We start from the raw sequence: 15,895 nt of genomic DNA, 5'->3' as shown, positions 1-15,895 counted from the left end.
TGGTAGGCCCTCAGGTTAGGAACGAATGGCGAAATCTAGTGTCTAAGGCCAAGACCCACTTCGGGTCGCTGAGCCAGCGAAGTAAGTGATTTTTTTACATTAGGGGGGCGACACCTCTCCTTTCGCGCATTCTCGGCTTCGTTCGGCTCAGCATTGCTCCGAGCAATTATTAGAGTTGGCACAACTTGACATCCCTTTGCGTGCACGACCACAGATAATATAATGACTTGAATTTTAACAACCCTAAATAGCCGAAAGGGATAGTGGCATACATTAAAAACAATACACTCTTTTTTTGGGGCAGTCGTGTAAAAAGGGAGAGGATGATTCGTCCCTGAATCGCTGTCAAACTTCGGTTTTGTAGGAAGTGTCCTTTCTGTACGGTATTTAGTAGTCGAATTTAAACTGTTATGAGACATACTAACATTGAGCGCGAGCGACTAAAAACAAGTGAGTCTAAACCGTAAAATTATTCAATGGTATTTAGTAGTATTATTTATTCCGCGCTAGGCGGTCGTTATGGGCGAATATCTGAACAAACACGTAAAGTGCAATATGTTGGGTAAACTAACTCGAGACCCTTGAGTTGTGGTGTCAATATGGGACGCGTTTCCATGGTCGCCCAGCACGAGTTTATATGTTACAGAGTACATACAGACTGATTACAAAATTCATCATTTTCCTCGCGTTATCCCGGCTTTTTGCCACGGCTCATAGGAGCCTGGGGTCCGCTTGGCAACTACTTAATCCCGAGAATTGGCGTATGCACTAGTTTTCACGAAAGCGACTGCCATCTGACCTTATAATCCAAAGGGGAAAACAAGTCTTGTTGGGATTGGTCCGGTTTCCTTACGATGTTTTCCCTCATCGAAAAGCGAATGGTAAATATCAAATGACATAGGTACTTATCGTACATAAGTTCCGAAAACTCATTTGTACGAGCCGGGATTTGAACCCGCTTTTTAGACTGATTACAAAATTGTTTATACAAAACTGTTTTTATTCTTAGTATTTTTGAATTTTACCAGTATCCGAACCCAGGACCTCAAATATCCTCACTTCGAACATCTGACCGTTACCAAGTTAAAACAAGAAAAAATCTTACAAGTAAAATTTTTAAAGAAAATTATTCCTAGCCTATAGCCGGGATCATATTCCGATCCGATTATATTCCACACGGTCTTCGGCGTTACCTGCGATGACAATCGGTCCGCATGTCCGCAACATCCAGACTGGCTCTAGTTTCCCCGCCGTGTTACAATGGAAACGCGCTCGGCGTGTGACACGCTGGCTGCCACAATATTGACTCGCGGAAGGGTTAGCTTATTAGCGCTGTTGCCACAATCTATTGTATCAAAATACTTGGTACAGTCACGTGCGATAACACTGGCATTCGTCGTTTCTTTTTGGTAAATTTTCAAAATTGTAATGTTTCAAAGTCGGCATAGAGGACAACAACTAAAATGCGGATGCTTCGCTGGTCTGCGGGTGTCACCTGGTTAGACAAAATCCGGAATGAGTTTGTCAGGGGAAGCTGTGGGGTTCTGCCTATTACAGACAAAGTTAAAGAAAACCGCCTCCGCTGGTGCGGGCATATCCAAAGACGGCCAGAGGACCATATAGTAAGGCTAGCCCAAGATTTTCCAAGGACGAAACGGGTACGTGGAAGGCCAACCCGCCACTTAACTTACGACGGTCCAGAAAGACCTAAAACAATTAGGATCGGACGCCAGCACAGCTCAAGACCGAGCACATTGGAAGAGAAGGATAAGGAGGGCCGACCCCAAGTAGATGGGAAAAGGTCGCGACAAAAGAAGAAGAAGAGAGGATTTAATTGCCAGTAGGGTCTTGGGGGAAGAAGTGGCTTCAGGTCGCACAGAACCGTGACGAATGGCGTAAAATGAAGGAGGCCTACACCCGAAGGGTAGAGAAGGGAGAGAGAGAGAGAGGGTCTATGGCACTTAAGACCATTGTCAGTTCGCTGTGATAATGACTCGATAAAGTATTTTTTGTGTTTTTTTTAAGCTTAATATGAAGCTTATAGCGAGGCCTACAGCTAGTCATTATACTAATAAGAGTCACTAGTTATTATAGTAATAATAATCAAATAAACTTACCAAATACAAAAATATCTTCGTTCGCGTTTCGTTCGTTATAAATACGTTTCTAACAATAAAGGCACCGTTTCGTTGGCTTTACGTAAGGCACTTGTTTGGCGTGTTGCTGTCTCTCTCACATCGCAGTTATACCTGGGGAAGAAAGAGAAAGAAATAATTAGTTAAAAGTTGTAAAAGGACCATTTTCGTAATTGCTTTTTTTACTTCACATTTTACTTTATTCTCCATCCAAACGTAGTCCTCATTTTCCTCTCTAGATATTGACATTATGGAAAATATTTTTACAGAATTTTATGTATTTTAGTCATAGCTATGCCCCGTTTGATGTTTTTCATTTTTGTAATTATTATAAAAGCGAAAAACAGGTTTCATACAAATTTTTGAATGCTCCTAACTCTGAAAATAATGAAAAAATACAAAAAATTCAAACCCGACCGTTTGGCTTACATCAAATTGTACATACATACATATAATCACGCCTATTTCCCGTAGGGCTAGGCAGAGACCACGGATTTCCACTTGCTACGATCCTAACCTAACATACCTCTTTCGCTTCCTTCACTTTCATAACAGTCCTCATACATGCAACAACAAATTTTTACAAATTGTGTAAAAAGATTTTCAATAATGTTAATATCCAGAGAGGAAAATGAGGACTACGTTAGTATGGAAAGGCGTTTTTGGGGCGGTCGAGTCGTCCCCTTTCGTCTTAATCTTGTGAACGAGCATAAAAATGTCTACGGAACCCGTAACCAGTAAAGTTCGGCTACCAATAACGGTGCCACGCCCTAATGCACAATAACCTGACAATAACTGTTTCATCTACCCTCGATTCGGGAAATGATAAACACATTAATCGTGGTTCGTGACTATAAAACTCTTATTTTTTAATTATTTACAAAAGAAATATTGAATACATTTTCTGATTTATTAAAACGCTTAGAAAGGGGTTTAGCTAACACTCTACAAGTCCTTATAATTATTTGTATACTAAACTCTAATAGTACAAACAAAGACATATGTAACTTCGTATAAGACGAATAAAGTCTAAGGAAAAAACGTGCCTCGGAATTGAAGCAAAAGTCATTCTCGAATAGATGGCGCACACACCTTTAGCCTATCCTCGGCTAGATGGCGTGACGACACCGTTTCATATTTAACAATTTTAACACATAGATATCAGTGAATGAACATGGATCAAAATGATATAAAAATAATAAAATCATTTATCCATATATATAATTTTTTTGATAACTTTATACGTTTTCATTTTGAGTTTTAGTCGTGTGTCGATAGATGGCAGTAAATTTATAGTGACTACAAAATTTACAATGACAGGACCCCTCTATACTATCTATTCTTTTTGGTACAAATAATACACTTTTATAGGCCCCACTAGTTTTTAGAGCTCCGCACAAAACTGACATCGGAGCTCTTATGGGATCACTTCGGTCTTGAAAAACGGTTAAATGCGTTTTTCTCAAAGACTGTTTCATGTAGGTACCTAAAATTTGGATGGTTATACTCGTAGCAAGTTACTATCACTAACACTGTGAATAAATCAAAGCCCACATCAAAGCCGCTTATTAATAATTATTTTTGCTATTCGTTTCTAATTAAATATTATGCATTTTTGTGAAAATTTCAACTGTGTGTCATGTCAACCTATTACGGTTAATATAATGAAATACCCGCTATACGAACCGGCAGCGAAAGTTAGCACTCAAGTACAAAACAAAAAAGTGCGAATTTGAAAATTAGCTAAGTTCTTTACATTTGGTAGCTCAAGTTCCCAGCACCAAAGATATATATAACTCCGTATCCAGCACCTTTGAAAATTAGCTAAGTTCTTTACATTTGGTAGCTCAAGTTCCCAGCACCTTTGAAAATTAGCTAAGTTCTTTACATTTGGTAGCTCAAGTTCCCAGCACCTTTGAAAATTAGCTAAGTTCTTTACATTTGGTAGCTCAAGTTCCCAGCACCTTTGAAAATTAGCTAAGTTCTTTACATTTGGTAGCTCAAGTTCCCAGCACCTTTGAAAATTAGCTAAGTTCTTTACATTTGGTAGCTCAAGTTCCCAGCACCTTTGAAAATTAGCTAAGTTCTTTACATTAGGTAGCTCAAGTTCCCAGCACCTTTGAAAATTAGCTAAGTTCTTTACATTAGGTAGCTCAAGTTCCCAGCACCTTTATAAGTTATAACCTATAGTTCGTTTTAATTAGCAATAGCAAAAAGGTAACCAGGTAAGGTAGGAAAACAATCTTGACGTGTCGTTTTATTGAAAAACACTTTTGAAAAATAAGTCACGGCAAATATGTCATATACGATTATTTACATTCTTTTGCTTTCATAATAAGTAATAGTTACTGATTTTTAAAAAGCGTTTTTCAATTTAAAGACACGTCAAGTAGTATTTTTCTAATGCTAAAAAAAACGAAATATAGGCAACTAACTTGAACTGAAACTGAAAACTAGGCCCCGAGCCCCGAAACGGCCGAACACCGTTACATAACAGGCTCCAGAGCGGCGGCAGACGACGCCCAGACGGCGCCTCCAGGCGGCGCCGGGAGCGAGACGGCCAGATGTACCCGTCTCGCTTGCAAGAAACTTGGCGCCCAACGTGGGGCCACAGCTTTATGGCGAAAGGTCGCATCTACCAGTGAAAACTGTTCTTAGATGTAACTACCAGAAATACTATTGTCTAGGCAATAGAGTTCAATGAAAAAGCGGCGCATGCGGGATGCTTGTAGGAAACTTGGCGCCCAACGTACGTACACAGTTTTGTGCTGAAACGTCGTGTCTGTCGTCAAATGTTTTTACTTTTGGTAGCTCTAACTACTAATTTTAATAACAAAACTTCCGCGCTGCTCCGAGCAATTATTAGGGTTGACACAACTTGACGTCCCTTTGCGTGCACGACCACAGATAAGATAATTACTTGAATTTTGACAACCCTAAATAGTCGAAAGGGATAGTGCCATTAGTTAGAAAGGGATATCATGATTGGACCCCGAATCGCTGTCAAACTTCGGTTTTGTAGGAAGTGTCCTGTCTGTACGGTAGTACTATTACTACACATCGGTAACTCCTAGCATTTAGGTAGCACTTAAAAGATTTTTTAGGTAGCACTTAGAAGAACAGACTAGTGATGTGACAATGTTCTTCCTATACGAGTCGAGAAAAAGAAACCACTAAAAAAAGTAATTAATTAAACTAATCTTTTAAGTGCTACCTAAATGCCACGAGTTACCGATGTGTAACTATTACTTATTCTGTGACGAAACGACAGAAATCTATAAGTACAACTGTTTAACCTGCTAAGAAAATTTCACGAGTATCTGTTGAGAATTGCGACCGTCGGAGATGATGGTCATTCTTGTCTACGTGACAGCGTGATAAAACGGTGTCCGTCACTTTCTATCCCACGGTGTAAAAAAAAGACAGTAATTTTTTTTAAGTGGAAAAATTACTGTCTTGGGTGAGACTTGAACTCACGGCCTCTGGAACGATACTCCAGCGATCTGCCATCTGAGCCACCAAGACCTCATCCATAGCCAGCAAATCTTTCCACCATATTATGGTCAAGGGGACCCTAGCGACATCTACCGCAAGAGTGTTACACTTCTTAAACGGCTACCGGAGTCATATTGGAAATTCACCATTCAACACAAGACGTATCGTTCGCAGACGTTTCTGCTTGTTAAAAATGAAGACTAGTTATTTTATCACGTGGATAAAGATGGATAAAGCCATCCATAATACGACGGCTGCAGAGAACATCCGGACATAACATTTTACGAAAGCATTTTTGCCCAAGCTGAAACGGAGACCTTCGCTAACGCTCGGTCAAGAAACCATCGATCTTATTATCTAGGCAATATAGTTCACTAGAACATATCAAGCGATTGGGATCTTCAATACTGTTAACTGAAAATAAACCGTATTGCAAATGAAATAAGGTCTATCTCTCACAGATAGATAAACAATATACAGAATGGCAAAAAAAATACTGCATTCCCGTTGCCAGGGAGGTTTTAGGATTATGCTGAGCAACTTTTATTCACTATGCGACCAACCCCGAAACTGCGAAAAAAAGTTTACCCTCCCACAGAAAATGGACGAGCCAAAATGTATGAAACAGACAATTTTTTTTTCGCGATTTCGGGGTTGGTCCCATAGTAAAAGTTGATCAGTATAATCTCAAAACCTCCCTGGCAACGGGAATGCAGTTTTTTATTAGCCACCGTGCCCACCGTGTATTTTTAAAGAGCTTAGTAAAATGTATCATATAGTAGTGGACCAGTAGGCACAAATCACTGGCTATCTACATTGATAAACGGACAAAGAGCTGCTGTAATGTAGTAGCTAGTGTAACAACACAATCTGTACTATAAGGGTCGGTCTACACTGCAACCTGTACTATAAAGGTCGGTTTACACTGTAAAATGAATATGTAGGTTTAAATTTTTAACAAGCAGAAACGTCTGCGAACGATGCTATTAAGCTTAGAATAAATTTAAAAGTGGAAAAGTTACTGTCTTGGGTGAGACTTGAACTCACGACCCCTGGATCGATACTCCAGTGCTCTGCCATCTGAGCCACCAAGACCTCATCCATAGCCAGCAAATCTTTCCACCATATTATAGGTCAAGGGGACCCTTAGCGACATCTACCGCAAGAGTGTTACACTTCTTAAACGGCTACCGGAGTTCTAAGTCATATAATAATTTTCCACTTTTAAATTTATTCTAAGCTTAATATGGAGGTTATTCGTAATAAGTGCGAAAGGTAAGTCATTTCAAATGAGTGTAGTAATAAGAAAACACTAGCGAATAATCAAGGAGAGTTAGACCAAGACAAGTCTGCAACGATTTTGATAGTACACGGACTGCAAGTGTTATTTTAAATTAAACGCCATATTTCTATGAAATTCTGACGTATAAATAACACTTGCACTGCGTGTGCTATCAAAATTGTTGCAGACTTGTCTTGGTCTGACTCTATATTAGTATTTTTTTGGTAGCCAATAGGCGTGCGTGCACGATAGGCATGGCGTTCAAAGGGTTAAAAGTGTCAAAGAAATTAGTAAATTTTGAAATAGAAATACTTTATTTGGTGTAAAAAAAATATAAAATAAAATTATTTGGTGTAAAACATAAAAAACGCAGTACTATTATCTACTCTGTGATGATGCCCAGGATCGCAACCAAAGATTAAAAAACAACGGGTTGCACTCCGGGAGTGCCGGCACAAGTGAAAACTCAATGACATTGTAACAGTTTATCTTTCAGGTCACGTGTCCGTCTTACGAATTTTCTATCTGTCGAATCTGTCGGTCACGTGACATCACAAAAAGTGCACAGCGCCGCTAAAGAAGTTTTCACTTCAAAAATACTACTGTATTCTTCTTCTTTTCTGTCATCGCTACGCTCCGAGTGTAAATGCGGCCTTAAATACGCGCACGTGCCATGTGCGCCGGCGCCGATATGGCACGCGACAGTTGTTATTGAATGTGGAACGCACACAGTTTATGCAATTTGTTTATATGTATGCAGTTTTATAGTGCAGGAGATCACGCGCCATGTTGCCGAATTTCACTGAAACAATTTGTTTATACTATAATGAACTGTCACCCTACACATGACAATAACAGCGCCCTCTTGACAATGGTCATATATTACTGGTCAGGCTTTAACTGACATTTAAGTAAAGGTATTTGGGTGGTTTTCACATTGGATGCGGATGTGCAAGCCCCTCCGGTATGCGGTATCCCAGCACCTCCACCACTATATTATCCATCACCACCACAGAATAAATAATAGTACTACCGTACAGAAAGGACACTTCCTACAAAATCGAAGTTTGACAGCTATTCAGGGACGAATCATGCTGCCCCTTTCTGTCTGGCACTATCCCTTTCAGCTATTTAGGATGTCAGAATACAAGTCATCTTATCTGTGGTCGTGCAGGCATAAAGACGTCAAGTGATGCCAATCCTAATAATTGCTCGGAGCAATGCTGACCCGGGAATGTCCAAAAGGAGGAGTCCCCCACTGCCACCACTTAATTATTAGATTTTTACTTATTTATTACTTCGTTTTTCGTTTGTTGTATCAGTTGTATGTCCCCCCTGTTCGTACAATCAGGAATACTCTTAACTGTCCATAGGTCGACCTTAAGCCTTTAGTAATAAGGTTTACGAACTGTCAGTTAACAGTATGGGCGATGGTGTTGAGCATGTACCAAACTTAATTAGAGAGTATTATAATAAACATCATACCGACTACAACTTGTGTTACCCACACATCTCCCACATCGCATTGTAATAAATTCCCTTTGAGCATTTGTGATTTATAGTTCGTTTTTAGCATTAGAAGAAAGGTAAACAATCTTGACGTGTCTTTTTATTGAAAAACACCTTTGAAAAATAAGTCACGGCAAATATGTAACAATTATGAATCATATACGATTATTTACATTCTTTTGCTTTCATAAGTAACAGTTACTGATTTTTACAAAGCGTTTTTTTAATTAAAAGACACGTCAAGATCGCGTAATCTTTTTCTAATGCTAAACATAAACGAACTATAGTGGAAACTGTTTTGCCTGTATTTGCCATTTTAATGTATAGGTACCTACTACCTATAATTTTATTGTACACTGTTTGTGTCACATTAAATTCATTAAAATAAATAATATAAAAATTATAGCAGGTGACGCGCAGGCTACAAAGAATTTTTGACTGCTGTCATATTACTCTTCCTAATTCTGGATTTGAGTGCGAGGTCTTGTGCTGGGTCCACCAGACGGAGTAATTTCCGTATTGGTGGCCACACCGCCCTTATAGGGCTAAATTTATTTGTATGGGAAATTCCATACTTCCCTGCTGTGTGACGTTAATCAGCCTGTTAAATGTGGTTGGTGCAACTGGGCCTTAATATTTTTAGTACAGACGGACCAAGATAATTCCGCATGGCATTTGTAATGACATAAGTGTGGAAATCTCATACATATAAAATTTTAGACGAGACAGACGGAGACTATGTTCGGTATAATCTCAGTAAGGTGGGCACCCAGCCCTTATAGGGCTCGGAGCAGCTTTCGCCGACCTTTAGGCGTGCGGCGCGGCGCGGCGTGGGACGCGCAGCGCAGCGCGCCGGATGTGAGGCAATCCGCAAAGTGGAGCGAACGGACGGCTATGGCTGATTCGCCGAGCTTTTCAAGGGACCAAATGCGAACTATACTTACAAGTTTTAATTTGGTAACTTGCACTTTAAATAGTGCCCAATTTGACCCACTTCCCGATTTCTGATGAAGCTGAAAATTTGCATAGGTACGTATGTACCTAAGTCGGGTGACAATGCAATATTATGGTACCATCGAGCTGATCTGATGATGGAGACAGGAGGTGGCCATAAGAACTCTATGATAAAACAACACAACCTAATCGTGGTAATTGTTAGGATTGGCTCGATAAGTTGCCTGTGGAAAGAAAAGTACTATAACACTTTAAACTCTCGCGTTTTGTACACATATTTAATTACACAAACGGGTCTACCACGATATAATTTCATTGTGTTTACCTTTAATTCCGACGTTTCAGCTGAGTTGCACCAGCTGTAGTCACGGAAAGACTGACGTCCCAACAAATGTCAACGGAGACGTCGGAATTAAAGGTAAGAACAATGAAATTATATCGCGGTAGACCCGTTTGTGTAATTAAATAAGAAAAGTACTGTCAGCGATAAAAGCTTGTACCAAAAAAATTTTTTTTGCCAAAAACTTATTATTAATTAGCCGTATCTTACCCCTTATTCATAAAATAGCAAACCTATGTTAAAAATTGACCACAACAAACACAAATAAGATGATTGTCAAGGGCTTGTTAGAATTGACAAGCGTGTATGAATAACACCATTAAGGCGCGGTGTGTAGTAAAATGCGCTTTTTTGTCACCATATTTACAGACTTTTACAAGGATTTCATGCATTATTTTCTAGTATGTATAACTTCAGTCCTTGAACTACGTTATTGCTTGTCAGAAACACGACGGCTCATTATTTTCTCGATAGAATCTTAAGTTGAAAACATGCCTAACACTGTCTTTATTTCCTTATGTTAGAAGTACTACGACGAAAATGTATATGAAACTTACTTCAGTCGATAGCTTTTAAGTAAATCTTCATTATTGCTTGTCCTTTTATCGATACGTAAATTTTTTCATTCATCATTTGATAAATTCAACATTTTGCCTACTAAATTACATCCTACGCGGCAATACCTTGCGCCCATTCCTCACGCCAGTACGCCCGTGACCACTGTCAGCGTCGGACCTATGCTAGTTTAGCGGACGTTTCATAAAATGGGTAATCACAGTATAAATATGCAAATATGTTATACACACAATGGTTTTCAACATACTTGCGAAGAAAAGCAAAATAATTCTTAAATACGGTGACATTTCAGACATTCGTCCGTCATATTGTCATTTTATAACAAGTTGGGCAGCAAAGGCACACACCCATCTAACCAATCCGGAATTCAGTCACGATTGATAAATTGTGTAAACATATTTTAAAAGGCTATAAAATTAATCAAATTGAATAATTTTTAAACATAGATATACAAGATTCAAATATTTTAGACTGGTCATATTTTTCATAAAATCGATGTTAACTGGCAAATCGTAATACTTTTTGGCAACCGGGTTTTTTAACCTAATTAGACCTCGCTGAATCCGAATTTGCTGGTTGCTTGATCGAATTCTTGACCGGAAGTGAGATATTTGATATTAAAGGACCCTTTTTTTAGTTTTTCGTAAATAACTCTTAAACGGTGGCGCATAGCAAAAAATATTCTATATAAGTAATCTGCATAAAATTGCCTACAAGAAAGATTTAGTACAATTTTTTGCTAGGATCAATATTCAAAGAAATATTAACGCGGGAAATTCAATTATAATCAATTATAAGCTCCATTTTTTTATATTTTCGTAAATAACTCGTAAACGGTGGCCAATATCAAAAAATGTTATAAAACGTTAATAATCTACACAAAATTTTGTACAAAAAAGATTCAGTACACTTTTCGCAGGGATCAATATTTAAAAAGATAATAAAGAAGGAAAGTTAATTATAATAAATTCTAAGGTTCATTGTTTGTATTTTTTCGTTAATAATTTGAAAAGTATGACTCATTGCAAAAAAATATTATACATAAATAATAAACATAAAATTTCCTACTAAACATGTAGAACTTTTCGCTAGGATTAATATTAAAAAGACAAAGCAGCGGGTAAGTTAATTATAATCAATTTTAAAGTCCCTTTTTAGTTTTTTGTAAATAACTCGTAATCGGTGTCCCATAGCAAAATAGGTTTTAATTAATAAATAATTTACATAAAATTTTCTCCAAAAACATCTTGAACATTTTTTCTCTAGGATCAATATTTAAAACGATATTAAAGGAAGAAAGTTAATTACAATCAGTTCACAGGTCACTTTTTTTTAGTTTTTCGTAAATAACTCGTAAACGGTGGCCCGTTGCAAAATAGTACATTTCGATGCTAGTGCGGAAGGTATGTCATTACTTCACGAGTACCGAGATATCTTGCCACGAGCCGCAGGCGAGTGGCAAGACTCGGGACGAGTGAAGAATGACATTTCCGCACGTGTATCGAACGACGTTTTTTAATACAGTTGCGAAAAAATAAGTAAGTAAAACATTGTTAATCGTACACTAAACAAAAGTGGTAACAGTGACAGCTCGCTTAGACGTCGTCTTTAAGTATATTATATCTATGGGCGTTTGGCAGCTATTCCGTTCCATTCAGACAACTTATTAAGAACGGAATTTTCAATATTCAATATTAAAAAATAAACGTGTTATAATGATGAAGAGATAAGTATTAAAATATGAAATATGTATATTTTTCACATTCTTACTTTAACAGTAGGTTTTTATGCTGATTACGACGTTTAAAGGAAACTAATATTAACACTCATCAATAAGTAGTCGTGAATTGGAACAAGTATAAATTTAAAAAAATTGGAAAAGTAAAAAGCACTAGTTCGAGATAACCAACTTTCCGCACGCTAAACAGCTACGTAAAGTAGCACTTTTTGAGCAACTGTATTAAAAAAATATTATATATAAATATTGAACATAAAATTGTCCACAAAAAAGGTTCTTTACACTTTTTCGATACGATCAATATTTAAAGAGGTATTAAAGGGGGTAAGTTAATTAGAATCAATTTCCAGGTCCCTATTTTTAGGTTTTCGTAAATGATTCGTAAAATAAGGCTCATAGCAAAATAAGTTTTTAATGTTCTTGTAAATAAATAATCGGCATAAAATTTTCTACGAAAAACATAACACTTTTCTCTAGGATCAATATTTGAAACGACGACGACGACGACGTTTTCTTAAATCAACTTTTTATCTCTTTGTTAACTTTAACAACCCTAAAGTATTGATCGTAACGTAAAAATAAAAAGATCCAAATTTGTAGGAAATTTTATGTTTAAACTTTTGTTATTGTTTTGTACCTATGTTATTCGTACAGATATTCGAGATATGAGCAAAAATATGAAAAAGGTACCTTCACCCCCCTCCCCCCTACACCCTCAGCACACCCGCTAAGCTAGAGGACATTAAGTATGGTTGTCTGGACACCACAAGGTATAACTGTGCCAATTTTCAAAATTATACGAATTATTTCCGCAGTTTTTTTTTATTTTCTTGAGCTATTAACTACTTAACTCGAATGTCGAAGTAGAAGTGTTTTTTGTCATTACAATCTTTAAATGCTTGACTTTTACTCGTCAATTCAAAATTAGAAAAATAGTAAGTAATTACAGTTAGAGTTATAAATTGTTATAATTCTTTTTTGTGAAGACAGCTAATTTTATCTACTTATTGGAGCTATGCATAACTCAATAGTCCCACAAATTATCTTAGCTTTGCTAGTATTCTTCCTTATTTTCACTACCTACTTGCCCGAAATTGACTGCTAGAGTTAGACCAAGTCTGCAACGATTTTGATAGCATAGGCAGTGCAAGTGTTATACATAATTTCATAGAAGTTTGACGTTTAAAATAACACTTGCACTGCGTGTGCAATCAAAATCGTTGCAGACTTTTCTTGGTCTAGCTCTATTACATTTTTAATGTCTATTAGTAAGTACTATTGTTTGTCTCAGTTTGTCGCGGTATACACTCATATTGTATATAATTAATAATTATTTACACTCACCGTCTTACCTACCATTTTTAATTTCATTAAGTACTCATCAAAATTCAAATTTGCTAATAAATCTTATTCAATATTAATTGCCGGAAAAAATCCCGGAACTGACAATTCAGAATACCGATGTCGTCAGAATAAGGACGTAGACGTGCTGCGCGGGAATGGTGCGGTGCGCCGCGCGGGGCGCCCGCCTGCCCGTTCTACCACGCGTCTGCTTCACCCCCTTGAAAACGTAAAACTCGAGTATAAGAGCGCCTTAATGTTTTTCATAATTTTACCTCATGATTTATGAATGAACCACACGTTTCCACGAACTATCCTCATCTACAATTATATATAAACAATGTATCATACAATAATCATACCAATACAAACCGCAAAAAGCTCAATAAAATTATTTTCATACAAACCTTGACACACTAACATACAAAATTACCTTATTTGCACTTTAAAAATATCATCACGATCAAATATAGTAGTTATTACTTCGTTTTAAGGTCGAAACAATACTTCTTGCGAATTTTAATGTCAATGGTAGTGGTATATATGTCGTAGTCAGATCGTATAATCCGCCGTATTACATTACGGCTAGCCGTTTTCAAAAACAGGGGCGTTTTGAAATGCGGCGGCTCGACGATTAGCCGGATTGTCATTGCGATACGTTCTTTAATAAGGCGGCCTACGTTTAGCCGCATCGTACTACTATTTTAGATTGTAGAGTGACCAGTTCTTTCGGTCGCCTACGTAACCGGAGTTTGACAATGTTTGCAATTTAATTTATTTTTACCATGGTCCCACCGCACTACATGTGTTTTTTTTTCCAAAACAGTTCCTTCACAACTTAAATAGACGGAGCCCCGCAACCGGGGCTCCTATTTCTGGGCGGTTTGCCCTTCGGGCATCTGAAGCTACCTAACGAACCTAACCTACTTACCTACCTACGCTTTTTTCCCCAAAGTGTAATGTTTTCACGGACGTCTCACTAATCAATAGGTAGGTAGGTTAGGTTCGTTAGGTAGCTTCAGATGCAAACTTCAGGGCAAACCGCTCAGAAATAGGAGCCCCGCGAAGCGGGGCTCCGTCTACTTAAGTTGCGATGGAAATGTTTTTTGAAAAGAAACTGTCCGACGAACTCCAGATTTGATGGACACCCCAGCGTTTGTGAGGCAGCGCCACGGGTGTTAAAAATGGGAACTATAAACTGTCAAAGCGGCGGCTAATGACTCGCTGTATTACATTACGGCTAGCCGTGTTGAAGAACGTATGGCGCCGAATACATTCCGGCGGATTCTCATTCAGCCGCATTCAATCCGGCTAATCGTTAAACCGCCGCATTTCAAAACGCCCCTGTTTTTGAAAACGGCTAGCCGTAATGTAATACGGCGGATTATACGATCCGACTGCGACATATATATATATAGCGTTTATTAGGTCGTTTAAGGTCAATTGTTATTGTAGTGATTTTTTTACCTCGAGATGACGTCACTATGTGTCATCAGTGTCATAATATGACGTCACTCGTCATTCAAGACATTTGACATGCTAGGGATAGTAGGGATATATCTACATGCAAATATGTCCGTAAGATTCGGTGGACAAAACGGCGAGAGTTATGTACCTACATAACTCTCTCCCTGAGTTATGTAGACATATGTACAGTCACCAGCGAGAATATGTTACACAACGAAGGCCGCAAAAATATCTGACACGATCTTGTTTGTAGAGCCATAAGAGCGTGTCACATATTTTTGCGGCCTTCGAAGAGGCACATATTATTGCAGGTGACTGGACATACATATGTCTGCACTAACTGAGCACAACTTTATTATTAGGTAGTTGGAGCGTGCGCACTTGCGCAGATCATTTTGACCACCTCGCCCGCTTAATTATTTCTTCTGCTGTCTGTACGGCCGAGTTCACAAATGCCTTCATAGGCCAATGTTACAAAAATGAATCAACACGAGGTTTTCAGTGTTAGAAACGTGTAAATATAGTTTTGGACCGTTAGCTTGTCAAGATGTTTATGACGTCGACTGTATAAAGGTGAACTTAGGCGTAACGTATCGACGGATTTATATTAATGTAACATAGGTGGGCGAAAGAAAAGTTATAGATAGCTGACTCCCACGCGTAGAGACAGGTAAAACCCACAACAATGGACTAAGCTGCTGTAATGTTACTCTTTGGATATAATACTTGTTTGAAATATAGTCTGCGCAGTTAAAGTTCAATAAAAGTTCACATAACACTGGTAAAAGACCCGATTTTATGTTTGCTGTCGATTTTTTTGGCAGTTTTCGATAATATTTGGTGGATAGATAGAGTTCCCTATTCTGTACATAATCAGCGCAATTTCATTCCACCGAGTAACGAAATCGTCTGCTAGAAAATTACATTTACAGTACATACTCGTATGGTCCTGACACGTTCGTGATAGAAATACATCATCTGTGAAAATGTCAACTGTTAAGCTAGCTATCACGGTTCATGAGTTACAGCCTGGTGACGGACAGACAGACGGACAGCGG

The 15,895-nt window shown here is 38.1% G+C and overlaps 1 protein-coding gene across 1 annotated transcript in view; it reads right to left on the bottom strand.

Moving 5' to 3' along the window:
- The window catches only part of LOC134802714 (talin-1), a 147,918-nt gene that overhangs the window by 121,267 nt on the left and 10,756 nt on the right, over positions 1-15,895 (bottom strand). The window contains exon 2 of the mRNA XM_063775359.1: positions 2,118-2,249. The gene's annotated coding sequence lies outside the window, so the exon portion shown is untranslated. The remainder of the gene's footprint in view (positions 1-2,117; positions 2,250-15,895) is intronic.

This window comes from Cydia splendana, chromosome 25 (assembly GCF_910591565.1).
Source record: "Cydia splendana chromosome 25, ilCydSple1.2, whole genome shotgun sequence".
NCBI classification, from domain to species: Eukaryota; Metazoa; Arthropoda; class Insecta; order Lepidoptera; family Tortricidae; genus Cydia; species Cydia splendana.
Note: the sequence above shows the minus strand (reverse complement) of the source record. Positions and strands in the feature narration are given on the sequence as shown.